We start from the raw sequence: 14,591 nt of genomic DNA on the forward strand, positions 1-14,591 counted from the left end.
ATAATTGCCAGGGGAAAAAAATCAATGCATGATGTATAGTTACCAAGACAAGAACATAAAAATGTGTTTCATAAAAAGATTGTAGTGCATACTATAGTGCATACTACTATACTATACACAGTGTATTTGTAGCTGTAGGTCAGTGCAGGACTGTGTGTGTGTGTGTGTGTGTGTGCATTCATGAGCAGTTGTATTTATGTCAGTGTGGGTACATTGTGCTACTTTGGTGAAATGAGTCAGAGCTGTGACTGTGACTCATCTCGTCTTGTCTCCCAAGTCACACATCAACAAGAGGGACACCTCACATTTGGTCACAACTTGTCCACAGAATCATATTTGTTTTGTTTTTGTCATGTTTTCCTAAATATGTCATTTTGGGCTGATACAACAATGTGATACAACCTTATATATATATAAATATTATATTTTGGTTATTTTCCCAGCTTTAATATCATGGATATGTTCTTTATCTATTCTCAATTAATAACAATATTATTTTTTCTTCAAAGCCCATCATTAAAAGTGTCCTTAACAAAAAGAAACAATACTTGAAAGAAATGGCAGGTATGTTTGTGTGTATTATTTTGAAGTCTTTCATTTTCCATTCCTGCAGTAAAATCATTCACACATCATATAAGCTAGCGTCATTAACATCATAGAACTATTTTCTGTCCTTGTTGTCAACAGGCTCATTGTACACTTTAGGCACATGTTTGCATGGCTCATTTCAGCATGCTCAGTTTATTAGCAAGTGTATGTAAGTGCATAATTAGACTGAAAAGCAGTGGCAGCGTTTCATGTGAAGATGGAGGCTGAAACGCTCCACTGACTGCAAAGCTCAGAGTGTGAGTCACACTGCTATGGGAGAGAACCACACAGCTGAGGACTGGGCTGCAGTCTGCCCGGCTGATTGGCAGATCCATCCATCTCACAGTGTGCGTGTGTGTGTGTGTGTGTGTGTGTGTGTGTGTGTGTGTGTGTGTGTGTGTGTGTGTGTGTGTGTGTGTGTGTGTGTGTGAGGGTGTGTGTGTGTGAGGGTGTGTGAGGGTGTGTGAGTGCATGTGTGGGTGCTGAATCTCTGGGTGCCTGAGAGTCTACTGCACTGATATGATACTGTAACAACTCATCTGCTGTGGAAAAAAGATAGGAAGCTAGAATCTCTCTCAGTTTGTGTGTTGGGTTGGGTACTGTTCGGACAAAAAACAGGTCTGCTGCCAGTCATCCTTAGAAACATAAATCTATCCATGTTTTCATTATTTTTTAATGTAATCATTCACCAGTATAAAATCGACTCATCTGCAAAAAACTAGAAATATCACAATTAAGCAATGTTAACATAAGGACAAGAGCAACAGCAGCTTATCTACATTTAATTTCAATTCACAGTAACTCGATAAACGTCCATCCATCCATCTATCATCTATACCCCCTTATTCCTTAACCAGGGTCCCAGGGATCTGCTGGAGCCTATCCCAGCTCTCTTTGGGTGAAAGGCAGGGGTCCACCCTGGACAGGTCACCAGTCCATCTCAGGGCCACATAGAGACAAACAACCTCACACACTCACACTCACTCCTATGGGCAATTTAGAGTCACCAATCAACCTGACATACATGTTTTTGGACTGTGGGAGGAAACCAGAGTACCTGGAGAAAACCCACACAAGCACAGGGTGAACATGCAAACTCCACACAGAAAGGCTCCTGATGGGTTTTGAACCAGGAACATTGTTGCTGTGAGGAAACAGTGCTAAACACCAAGCCAGTGTGCTGCCCTCAATAAATGCAGGAAATAGTTTTTAAAGGTTGAACATATTGTGTAAATAACTGTTGTATTGCTTTAATGCATTGTTTGGTGAGGCATATTTCCTATTCTAGCAGTTGATGTGACACCAAGACTGGCAACACAAGAAGCGTGGTGGCCAAAGGATTAAGATGCTGGCCCATACAACTGCACTATTTCACAACCAGATGGTGACCTTTGTTGCACATCATTTGCCATCCCCCATCCATTTATCCATTATCTATTGCTTATCTTGGCACAATCCCAGCTGACATTGGGTGAGAGGCAAGGTACACCCTGGACAGATGGCTAGTTCATCACAGGGCTGCTATATAGATACAGACAATTTAGAGTCACCAATTAACCTCAACCCAACCTGCATGTGTTTGGACTGTGGGAGAAAGCCAGAGTACCCGGAGAAACCTCACACAGGCACAGGGAGAACATGTAGACTTCACACAGATAGGCCAAAGGTTCAAATGGGATTCAAACCCAGAACCTCTATGAGGTGATGGTGCTGTTGCTGTCGGTTTTATACGCTACCACACGCTATATTTGTTTCAAATTAATGAGAGGATGGGTTGGTAAGTAACCTGTGCAACAAAGTTCGTTATATTTTCATTGCAACATTAAACCTAAATGCATAGTTAACCCAACCTTAAAACTGAAGTGGGCTGATTGCCGGTTAAACTAGGCTCAATTAGCATGGCTAACTGCCACTTTTACTGCTAACAGGCTGGTTCAGTCAGTCACCCTGACAAGAGTTTTGCAATCTTTTTATTTCACCTGTTAAAAAGGACGGAGAAGAGGCTGTCACACAAAGCGAGACAGCAGAACCTGAAAAAGGAAGACAAAAGGTGAGTTAACTGATGAACTAATCTGTTGAATGTCTTAAACACTAGCTACTTGCTTAAGTAGATCTGCCTTTTGTTGTTTGTGTTCTATATTTATGTCCAGATAAAAATAAAATACCAGTAGGTCACAATTATGAATGTGATAAACTGAACACACATGGTTCTGATATGTCATTTAACGTTAGTGATCAAGTTTTCAAATGATCCCCGAGGGTGACACGAATGTTTGTATGAAATTTTATGGTAATTCATTCAGTCGTTGCTGAGACATTCAAAATCCACCCACAATGTCAGCTTCATGGTGGCACTAGAGTAAAAGTTACGTGAAGATCCGCGTAAGTCTGCAGGTTTCATCCTGTGGGGATTGAGTTTGATGGCAATCCATCCAGTAGTGGGTGAGGTATTTCAATCGCATTGCCATCCATAATGCTAACACAGTTAAACATTAGGAAATATTCAACTGATAAAAATGCATACAATGTACAATGTAAAAAAAAGGGTCCCCATAGCTTGTCTGTACCAGCAGCTCTTTACTACCCATTGTTACATTGTATTGTTAGGCAACCTCTAGTAGCAGTAGTAATTCTGTCAGGAGTGACAAAGTCTTTGTCAGGAGTTGCTTGGGGTAGATAGATAAGCTAACAAAACACTTATTTGGCACAGAAGACTGCAGTTTGTTTCCAAAGTGGAACCATTAATCGAGTCAGTAACACTGAAAAGTAATGACAGCTTGTAAAAATGAAACTCTGGGTTCTTTGTTGGCGGTGCATCCTACTAGCGCTGCAGCGAATCCTTGAGGAAATCGATGAGCTCGATTACAAAAAAATCCTGAAGCAAATTCTTTGCCTCGACGACTTGTCACCTGCTTTATCGGAACTGCTCCGCCTGGGGATCTTTGTTCCACATGGACCGTAATCACTGTCGCACAACACATTTCAGTATCAAACGTTGTTGGTGCTATGGCTAAACTGTCCGTAAAAGGCAGAAACTGTCCAAAGTTTGGGATCATTTCAAACTTAAAAAAGATGAAAACATGACACAATACATGTATTGTAAAGTAGAAGTGATGAACCACAACAGCACTTTATCAATGCTTCAGCATCTGGACAGAAAACATCCAGTTGTTTGACTGGCTCACCCAGTTAACGTCACCTTCACACAATAAAGACTCAATGGAAAGTGATGATTGTTTCCAGCCCTGAGGTGGGCGTGGCCTGAAAGTGCTCTAGCACTATTGTTGTAAACATGACGATGAAGATCCTCTCTGTGGTGAAGTAATTATTGTAAGTCACACCATAGTGTCAACATAAGTGGTGTCATACATAGTGATACTGTTCAAATGTATGAAAAGGTCGGACATGGAAATATTTGCTTAGATACTGTTGAATTGTTAACCTCGTGAATGCACATTGCAACTCACTGGGTTCATTCTTCTTCCACATTTTCATTAAAGTGACAAACCTACAGAAATTATACATGATCATATACTTCTGGAATTCCCTGTTGCTGTGCTACACAAATGGACCATAAACTTAATTTAGGCAGATTGCATACAATCACACTCTCACAAGTCGATGAGGTAATGTTTATCATCTGACAACTGTGCATACTGCTGCTGCTGTTTCTGTCGCCGCTGAATTCTCACTGCGCCACCCACCCTCGTTCTCCTCCTCCTCCTCTTCTTTCTAGTTTCTTATTACCATACTTACAATGGCATCTGTTGCCGGGTGCATTTTATGTCTCTGATGTCTCAGTGATCTCTATCAGCTCATGTGTGTTCTTTTCTGTGTACCTCTTGGGGGGATTTTATGTGCTTTCTTCAGAATCTTGCACAGCTTGGATTCATTCAGGGAGCAACCGAGTAGTTATAATCTACATTTGGTGCAATAAATGGTCTTAAACCCATTGACTTTTACGTGTGTCACAGCAAAAACATAAAAGCAGGTGGCTGAAATTTCACAGAATTTAATGAAGATGTACCATGTTTATTTCTTCAGATGTCCTAAATGTTGTAAACATTAAAGTTGGACAGTGAATATGAGCCATTTGCTAGAGAAAGAGAGAGGCTAATAGAGTCTCTCTATCACCTCCATTCGCTATTACATGCCTTCATGCTCAAATTAACATTTTCTTCTATAAGAACTAAATGTGTCTGTAGCTCCATTACAAGTGAAGCAATCACATTGCCAGTGGACTCAGCATGGTTGTCCATGCTGATGACTCAGTCACCACATGAAGAGATGTTACTTCCATTTAAGACCGCAACTCAATCGAAACATTTTTGGTGCCCAAAATCTAATCTGAGCAGTGCAATATAGAGTCCATCTCCATGAAATACTGAAAGCTGCAGGCCACATTCAGTATGTATGCAGGAAGTTAACAGTATGTGCAGTAATATGGAGAAGGACATGCCGGTTGGTGAATCTTTCTATTGACTGTCATTTTACTTTGAGCCCTTTCAGTTTTAGCATTTAGTTTCTAGCCATCCAATACAACATGTACCATTTTAGATCAGCACTCAGATGTACTCTCTGTACATTTGAGATAAAGTTCCCTCTTTCCCACAACCAATCAACTGATGTTAGAGCTTCTGAAGATGAAACAAATTGTGGTGGGCAGACCGGCACCTTATTTCACCCGTTAAGATTCTCATTACAAGAGCACAACCTCCCACATCAGAAAAGAAAAAGAAAAAAGGAAAAGAAATATTTATAGCTTATACTCTACATCCTTCAATCATACACTTTGTTTACAGATGTAGAGTGAAAGGTTCACTGGAATGAAACTGGTTATAAAAAGTGATCTTGCTGCAGTTGTAAGACGGTATATGTAAATGAATATGAAGATATGAAATCTTTAATATGTTTGTAACTGGCAGGGCTCTAGGCCTGGGTGTTCTTGTCTATCTGTCCAACCATTATGTTGGTCCAAACATAACTATCTCTTGACTATTAGATGCATGAAATGTAGAGTAGATGCGTATGTGACCAACAGATGAATCGTAATAACTAGTGAGCTCCTAACTTTACCGGTAGCACCACCATTTGTGATATTGAGTATAATATCACAACGCCTACATGAAGGAGTAACTTTGGTTAATCTCCTCAAGATGAATGTGTTTGATGAAACCTTGATCATATTGCACCATCAGGAGGTTCAAATGTTAACATGCAAAGATCATCCATAGGCTTTAGATAGGCACAGAAACAAACTGGCTAAGGTTAGGGATGTGGTTTGGGTTAAAATTACATATTTTCTAAAGTAAAGGGACCTTAATCATCAAGATTACAACAATACCCACTGGTTATAGTTAAGGGTCTGTCAATGGGAATGTTTTATTGATGGAAACCTAAATGGAAAGGTGTTGAGTTGCTCCATCCATCTATTCTGATCTATGCCTGTTCTGAATACCAGCGCATTTTCAAAGCTTTGGTGGTGGTGATGGTGTGTTATCACCTGAGGAAGATGGCATAGCACTACAATGTGTTTATATTTGTCCTCTGCATTAACACTAGGAGCTGTGAAGTGCACTGTTCCAACTCCAGTTCCATGATGAGCTCTAGTGTGGCATCTGTTATTTCTCCTTTTCTTTTATCTAATATTGTTTTTTGGAACTGAAGGCTCTGCTCTGCTCTGCTCTGCTGTGTAGTTTCTGTGTGGTTGATGATGCTGTTGGCTGTGATGTCTGGGGGCGTATGTAACATTAAGGGCTACTCTGTATTTTTATGCCAGTAATTGCCTTTGTCTCAGATGTTCCCACATACTCTCTATGTTTTATCTTAACTACTAATATCAGTCGCAGCTACTCCAAACAAAGTAAGTGCATGTTTCTATCATGCCCTTACTGTTTAAATGATAAATGCAGCATCATCAGACAGGACAGCGGGAAGTAGCTAAGTGAAGTTTTCCCAACTAGCATGGTCTCATTTTTTTTACATTATCAAACAATAGCCTACTACTACCGGAAACATTCGTGTGACTTACTTTGCTAGTTGTAGTTTCAAATGGCTGCCCTTGTGTTTGTAAGTGTAGTCATATAATGCCACTACAATGGCTGTAAATGTTCTGCCTTGTTCAAATAAAAGTTAGGTTACTTCAATAATAATGGACAAGAGGGCATTTTGAATTTCAAATATTATCTGTCATTTTATCCTCTAGCCTCATTCAGGTATAGAAATATATGATTAATGACAAAACAGGCAAACAGGCAGGCAGTCGGTGCAGAAATGGACAATCACCCCATGAATGAACAGCTTACAGTATATACATACCAGGTGTTTACTATTTCAACCCTTTACATTTTTAACAATAGCTCATAGATGGAGATGATGCAACAAGAAAGCAGCAGACAGGACAAAGTTCAGAGTACTGAAAATGTGAAATTCATAGTGTGGTCCTAAAAAGCTTACAGAAACCTTATTTCTATTATATATTGTATTAATACAGCCATAGACTGTGATTGAAGCAACAACTCACTGCCTCTCCAGTGGTTGTCAAAAGTCTTTGCACTAACTGAAGACATCCTGTATATGAGACAAGTTGTGGAAAAGTGAGCATGAGCAGAAAAAGCAAATTAAAACACTTCATCACAAAATAACTCCAGGAATACATTAAACATTAGATATTGATGATATGTAACAATGTCAGTTTTTAATTCCAAATTTAATAACTTCATTTTAATAACTAGTAAAAGTCTGTCTTTTTTTCCATCTACTGTGTTGATCTATCTTTGTTAAGTATTTATGAGAGGATGACGATGAGAAAGTAGCTAAATTCAGGGCTGCAGGTATGCAAAGACAGATCTTGATAAAGTGATATGTAGCATTTTGGATTATTGCATCTTTAGAAAAACGTCTAATATGTGAAATTCTTCAGAAAATGGTAAGAGTTCTGTTTTGAAAACATTTTGTTCTTTTTTTTAATTAAGAGTTTCACGTCATAATATGAGCAGTATTTGTACAATACTAATATACAGACGGTGAATGGAAATATATGCTAGTAGGTAGTGTGTACAGTAAGAATAGCCCACTTAATGTAACAACAGAAGGCAACTCTGTCATCCGTGATAAGGATGATGGATGTAAAATATGGAGCTTTGTGTTCATATAGAGTATAACAGTTTGACAGTGTTTCTTCTCCTACAGTGTATTTAAGGGTGATCTCTTTTACACAATGTCAATTTAAAGTCAACTGACAGGAGAGCCCAAACTTGGCACTCACCTAATCAAAAGTTTGCATTGTGCAAAAGTTATTTTCACTCTCCTTTGTCTGAAACCCATCAGGAGATTTGGCACAGTCAAACACCTCTACATATTTGCAGTCACCATTGGTTTGTTGAGCATTAAAAATGTTAATTGGAATTTTTAAAAAGGAAAGAAAATATCGCATTACCATCCCACCTCCTCCAGTCACACACTGTCAAAATGCAATATTCCAAATTAGATTGTATTTGGATAATCTTTTGAACTGTAATAGGTTTCCAGCCAGCAGGCATATTACTATTGGCACATCATTATTAAACAAAAGTGACACCGAACCATCACTTTGCAGGCGGCACCAGATAAACGTTCGACACCGTGCAAATAATATTAGTTCTGCTTCCAGAGTCACTGGCTTATCTCTGGGATGCTATATTGGGTTCATATCCCTGTCGGCTGGCGAGGGCCTTCTGACGGAAGTGTCTAAATTTATGAGTTGCCCATATGTGTGAGGTGCATGAATGAATAGGCTGCTGTGTGTGTGTACTTTGTAACATGTGTGTCGCACATTAACGCTTTTATATGTAAATGGTGTGTTTGTGTGGGTTGGTGGATAGACGAATGTGTGCCTGCTTGTGGGTGTGTGTGCAAAACTGGATACATTCATATGTAAATAAGCAGTGTATGTGTGCCTGTATATGCAGACGCGACCCGTATCATGGCATAATGAGATCCGCCACTGTTGGTTACCCTCAGACAGTGGTAATTATGGCTGCAGTGAAAGGACTGATGCTGAAGGCAGGATGGACGCTCATCCACTAACATATTCAGCCACACTCAGCCCTCAGTCCCATTGACAGCCTGCAGCAGGCAAAATGACGACCTGTCCATTTTGGCACCGAGATGGGAATATGAATCCATTAACTAGATATGTTAAATTAGATCTGCATCCGCTTTCTAATCAGCTTTACAAAAATTGCATACTTGTTATAATATTCAATACCACAAAGATACACGACATTCACAGTGATGTCATGTCAGTAACAAACAGATAAAGAACCTTAATATGAGCATGAAGCAAAGCACTAACAATAAAAATACGAAATACGAAGAAGGAAGAGATTTATTTCAGTCATATCATGTAAGTCACTCAGTTTGAAGCTGCTTCCAGGAATGTGAAATTAAATTGTATATCAGTTGTGTTAAATGGACCAAAAAGCTTGCTCTGTACTGAAATAGGAACGCCTGGTTTATAAAACAGCCTGTTCTATGTGTAATATATGTGTGATGTATATAAACTACCATGTACAGTCAGCGTGTAACGTTTATCTCTGAAAAAATGAAGTCCTGCTAATGAAGTCAGTCATTTTAAAGGGTAGGTTTGGTAATATTATGTATTTGTATGTTGCCTGTAAATCCCTAAGAGCAAAACCATGATTAGATCCCACTAACAAGTTTTTAGTTAGAATTTTCTGTACAGTTGGTGATACAGAGCAGCTTACTCCTGAGCTCCATTTCCGTTCAGAAACTTTTAAAAATACGTGAATAAAAAGTTGTTTTATTTGCAATAAACGGTAGTTTATTCTGACTTAATCCCACATCCTTCCTGCTGCCATAAATACTCACAAAGTGCCACGTTTCTGTTCATTCACATCTGAAAATAGTCCCCAGCAAGTGCACCGACTCACTAACATTTAAGTCATATTTGCCAAGAACTACAGTGTTTAACTGTCAGTGTATTCATTTGTGAGATCATTAACATGACTTCATATTTAATGTTTGTAATTATACCATCTTTCAAACCTTTCCAATGGCCTATGTCAAAGACAAATGAGACAATCCAGTGGTGGGCTGCAGCATAAATTACTGTTCACCTAGTGTGAGTATTTTATTTTTTATGATCTAAGCAGTGACTTTCACGACAAGTCAGTTATACTGCTGACAACAACTGCTTTAAATTTTTAGATTTCTCGTTGTTTTCTTTACTGTTTCAGCAACAGATTCGATTTGTTTCTACAGAGTGTGAAAACCAATTAGCAGACTCTTTCAGTTTTACTCTCGGCAAAACAACTAAAAATCCACTTACTGTTGCAACTTACTTTCATGCTCAAACACTGAACTGTTTGAACTATGTAAACCAGTCAACATCAACATTTTATTATTTTTTTATTATTTTTGTCTTTTTTTTTTTCGAGTTCTGTTTTAAATACTGCAGCTGTACTGCAAATTGACATAAAGTGTAGTGAACAAAACGTAAGCAGATTTCTGTCATGTCTTTCATACTGTATGGAAATGAATGTTTTAAATGTGAAAACCTAAACAATCTCACAGGCCTGTAGTGTCCCGTCGCCATTTGAAACACCTGTCATCACTGTCACTTTCCTTGTCGCTTCTCAATAGAAAGCCCAGCCTGCTCTTTGATGTTGTTGCTGACAGGCTGTTCTACCTGATAGCCTCTATATCCTGTTTGCACACTGACAATCGCATCAGCCAGTGTCTGATTTATTTTCTTGGTACTCGCCTTGAACCTTTCAGCCACAATCTCAGTCTTTACATCTCCCTGTTTGTGAATGTGCGTGTTTTGTATCAGTGTTTAATGGACTCCATACAACACAGTGTGTCTTTTATGGTGAGGGTCCCTTGATCATGTGCATCTTTTCATGCCAAATATATGTAACATATAAAAAAAAAAGCATAAAGAGTGAATTATTGTCAATATGCAGGCAATCCACAGCCTCTTTTCAGTAGCTTTTTCTTAAATAGTTGTGTTAGTTGAAAGGGTTTATATCAGCTTGCCAACACAGGCGGCCGTTTTCAAAAATTTCAGAATCAAAATCTGATCCAATCATTGTAGTTGTAATGTACGGGAATGAAAGAGCAGTATATGTTCTCTAAAAAATCAGCAACATGCTCATGGTGCTTGCTTTCTAGTGTATATGTGATATAGTATATAGTATATATTCAGACTCAACCAGCAGGATGTCTGTTCTTTTTTTTCTGAGATTTTATTTTTGCTTTCCATTTTATTTGGCTAAAATATGGAGGAGGGATCGTCAAAACTGAGCCGGTTGGACTGCAATAACAGAACGTGACTCAGATAAATTTGAAACATTCACCCCTCCTTCAACACCTACATCAGTCTGTTTTTGGAGCAAGCGGTGCACGAAGCCCTCACGAGGGGAAAAAAAGGAGTATGTTGTGAGGCCAGAAGCCCAGAAAGAATACAGTAAGAGTGTTAAAACCCCCACAGGCAGCCCACAGATGCCATGCTGCTCTTTACACCCAACCAGAACAAAGTGGGTTGAACCACAACCAATCACATGAAAGCCATAATGTTGACTGTTTCTATTAAATGTAGATTATACCATTGAAAACAAGAGATGGATATAAACAACAGGAGGAATGGCATCCTACTTTTTGAGCTGATGTGTACAGACTGTACTAGTTTTGGGTGATAGGTTCAGTATAGAGCCTGGACACTGGAAACATCATGAGTCATGAAACATTTATACAACATAAAATGAGAAACCTCTTTACACTTGTGTAAGTTATGGCATATGTTTCTTTTCTTAATGACTAAACTCAAAGTGCTGTCACAGAAGGAAAAGAGAATCACTGGTGATTTGATATATTATTTTTGTCAATGAACACAGTAGGCTGATGAGCATGATGAAACCACAACAAGAAGATGAATGGCAGAAGAAGCTGACATGTTTGCTCAGATGCATCATCAATCACTCCACAAGAATACATTTCGCACTAGTAGTGAATAGTTAAACAGAATCAGGTCACAGCTAAAACCCACTGAAAAGCAGTAGGCTGTAATTAAATAATGCCAACTTGACAGCAAAAAGGAAGATTATTCTAATTCTAGTTGTACCTTAAAACCAGGACCATCTTTTTTTCACGGTCCCTCCAATGCAATAGATCAGTGGTTCAATATTTTTAATTTATACTCCCACAACCCTGTCAGATTTACTCAAGTACCTTTTTTTTTCCATTTTTAGGCACTCCTTACTTTTACATAACTATTTCAACTGTTTATTCATTTCTCTCTGCTAACTATTTCATTATTTAGTTACCTGGATTGTTTATCTGATTCAACTGCTTATTGAATATTGAATTTGCTTAATTAGATCCTTTTGTGTTTGAATGATGTGAAAAGTTCCTAAAGCACGTGTCAGTCAACAAGTGTGAATACTGCCAGCTGCAACATACCAAGATGACAAAATAATACTGACGATAACATTACCTTAGAAAAATTTCATGGTTTTACAAAGTCCAACTTAAACCCGAGCACGATGCTGCGTAAAGTTTGTTAAAAAAAAATCTGGAAGTGACAAAGCTGTTACAGTTTAGGTAGTACTTGAACCTGGTCCAGATACAGTTGCCTCCAAAAGCATTGGAACAGCAGGGCCAATTCATTTTTGTTTGCTGTACACTAAAGACACTTGGGTTTAAAATCAAAAGACGAATATGAAGGGAAAGTTCAGCAATACAGCTTTTATTTCCTGGTATTTAGATTTATTCAACAATATAGAACCTTTTGTATCAAATCATATTCATTTTTAGTGAGCAAAAGTATTGGAACAGATCATTTTAATATTTGGTTGCACATCCTTTGTTTGCAATAACGTCCTCAAACCTGTGACTCACGTCACCAAATTGTTAGGTCCTTTGATACGCTTTTCCAGGCTTTTACTGCAGCTTCCTTAGGTTGTTTGCTTTAGGGGCTTTGTTTCTCCTTTCAGTCTACTCTACAGCAGATGAAGAGCATGTTTGGTTGGGTAAACTGGAAGACAAAACGTTTCTGTACACCCCTGAATTCACTGTGCCATCATGAATTATATCATCAACAAAGATTAGTGAGGCTGTGAGCCAAGAGGCTCTACTTCCACCATGCTTCACAGATGTGCTGATATGGTTTGGATAATGAGCAAATCCTTTCTTCCTCCACACTTTGTCCTTTCCATCACTTCTGTAGAGGTTAATGTCCTCATCAGTCCATAAAATTTTGTACCAGGACTTCACAGCTCTCTGTCCTGTGCTTTTTGCAGAGTGTGGCTTTCTTACTCTTACTGCTGAAAGATTTTGCATCTTGTGGTCTGGTCTGCATATTTCTGTTTATGAAGTCTTTGAATGGTGGATTGCACCTTGGCTGATGTTTTCCTCGGCTGACTCGTTCTCCGCATGTTGCTCAGTACATCAGTGGTTTGTTTCCCTTCAGAACATTCCACATGGTTGTCCTGGCTATGCCCAATGTCTGAGCAGTGCCTTCGACTGATATCCCCTCTTTTCTCAGATTGAAAATAGCATACCTTTCTCCTGTAGGCAGCTTTCTGATCTTCCATCCATCCATCCATCCATTTTCTACCGCTTATCCAGAGCCGGGTCGCGGGGGCAGTAGCCGAATCAGGGATACCCAGACTTCCTTCTCCTTGGACACTTCCTCCAGCTCTTCCGGGGGGACACCGAGGCGTTCCCAGGCCAGCCGGGAGACATAGTCCCTCCAGCGTGTCCTGGGTCTTCCCCGGGGCCTCCTCCCGGTGGGACATGCCCGGAACACCTCCCCAGGAAGGCGCCCAGGAGGCATCCGAAACAGATGCCCGAGCCACCTCAACTGACTCCTCTCGATGTGGAGGAGCAGCGGCTCTACTCCGAGCTCCTCCCGGGTGACCGAGCTCCTCACCCTATCTCTAAGGGAGCGCCCGGCCACCCTGCGGAGGAAGCTCATTTCAGCCGCTTGTATCCGCGATCTCGTTCTTTCGGTCATGACCCAGAGCTCATGACCATAGGTGAGAGTGGGAACGTAGATTGACCGGTAAATCGAGAGCTTCGCCTTCTGGCTCAGCTCCTTCTTCACCACAACGGACCGGTACACCGACCGCATTACTGCTGCCGATGCCCCGATCCGTCTGTCAATCTCACGTTCCGTCCTTCCCTCACTCGTGAACAAGACCCCGAGATACTTAAACTCCTCCACTTGAGGCAGGATCTCTCCCCTGGCCTGGAGATGGCCAGGGGAGAGTAGATCATTGACCTCCGGCCTAGGGTGTCCTGGTGCCATGTGCACTGATGGACACCCTTATGCTTGAACATGGTGTTCGTTATGGACAAACTGTGACTAGCACAGAAGTCCAACAACAAAACACCACTCGGGTTCGTATCGGGGAGGCCGTTCCTCCCAATCACGCCCCTCCAGGTTTCACTGTCGCTGCCCACGTGAGCGTTGAAGTCCCCCAACAGAATTATGGAGTCCCCGGTAGGAGCACCTTTCAGCACCCCCCCGAGAGACTCCAAAAAGGCCGGGTACTCAGCACTGTTGTTCGGCCCATAAGCCGAAACAACAGTGAGAGACCTATCCCCGACCCGAAGGCGCAGGGAAACGACCCTTTCACTCTGGGGGGAAAACTCCAACACGTTGCGGCTGAGCTGGGGAGCTATGAGCAAGCCCACACCAGCTCGCCGCCGCTCACCGCGGGCAACTCCAGAGTAGAAGAGAGTCCAGCCCCTCTCAAGGAGCTGGGTTCCAGAGCCCAGGCTGTGCGTGGAGGTGAGCCCGACTATCTCTAGTCGGTACCGCTCAACCTCCCTCACAAGCTCAGGCTCCTTCCCCCCCAGTGAGGTGACATTCCATGTCCCTAGAGCCAGTTTCAGCCTCCAGGGATCGGGTCGCCGAGGTCCCCGTCCTCGACCACTGCCCGATCCACTATGCACCGGCTTTCTGATCTTCATGTTGGTTTATCCTTTTTAACAAT

The sequence above is a fragment of the Mastacembelus armatus genome, chromosome 11 (assembly GCF_900324485.2).
Source record: "Mastacembelus armatus chromosome 11, fMasArm1.2, whole genome shotgun sequence".
NCBI classification, from domain to species: Eukaryota; Metazoa; Chordata; class Actinopteri; order Synbranchiformes; family Mastacembelidae; genus Mastacembelus; species Mastacembelus armatus.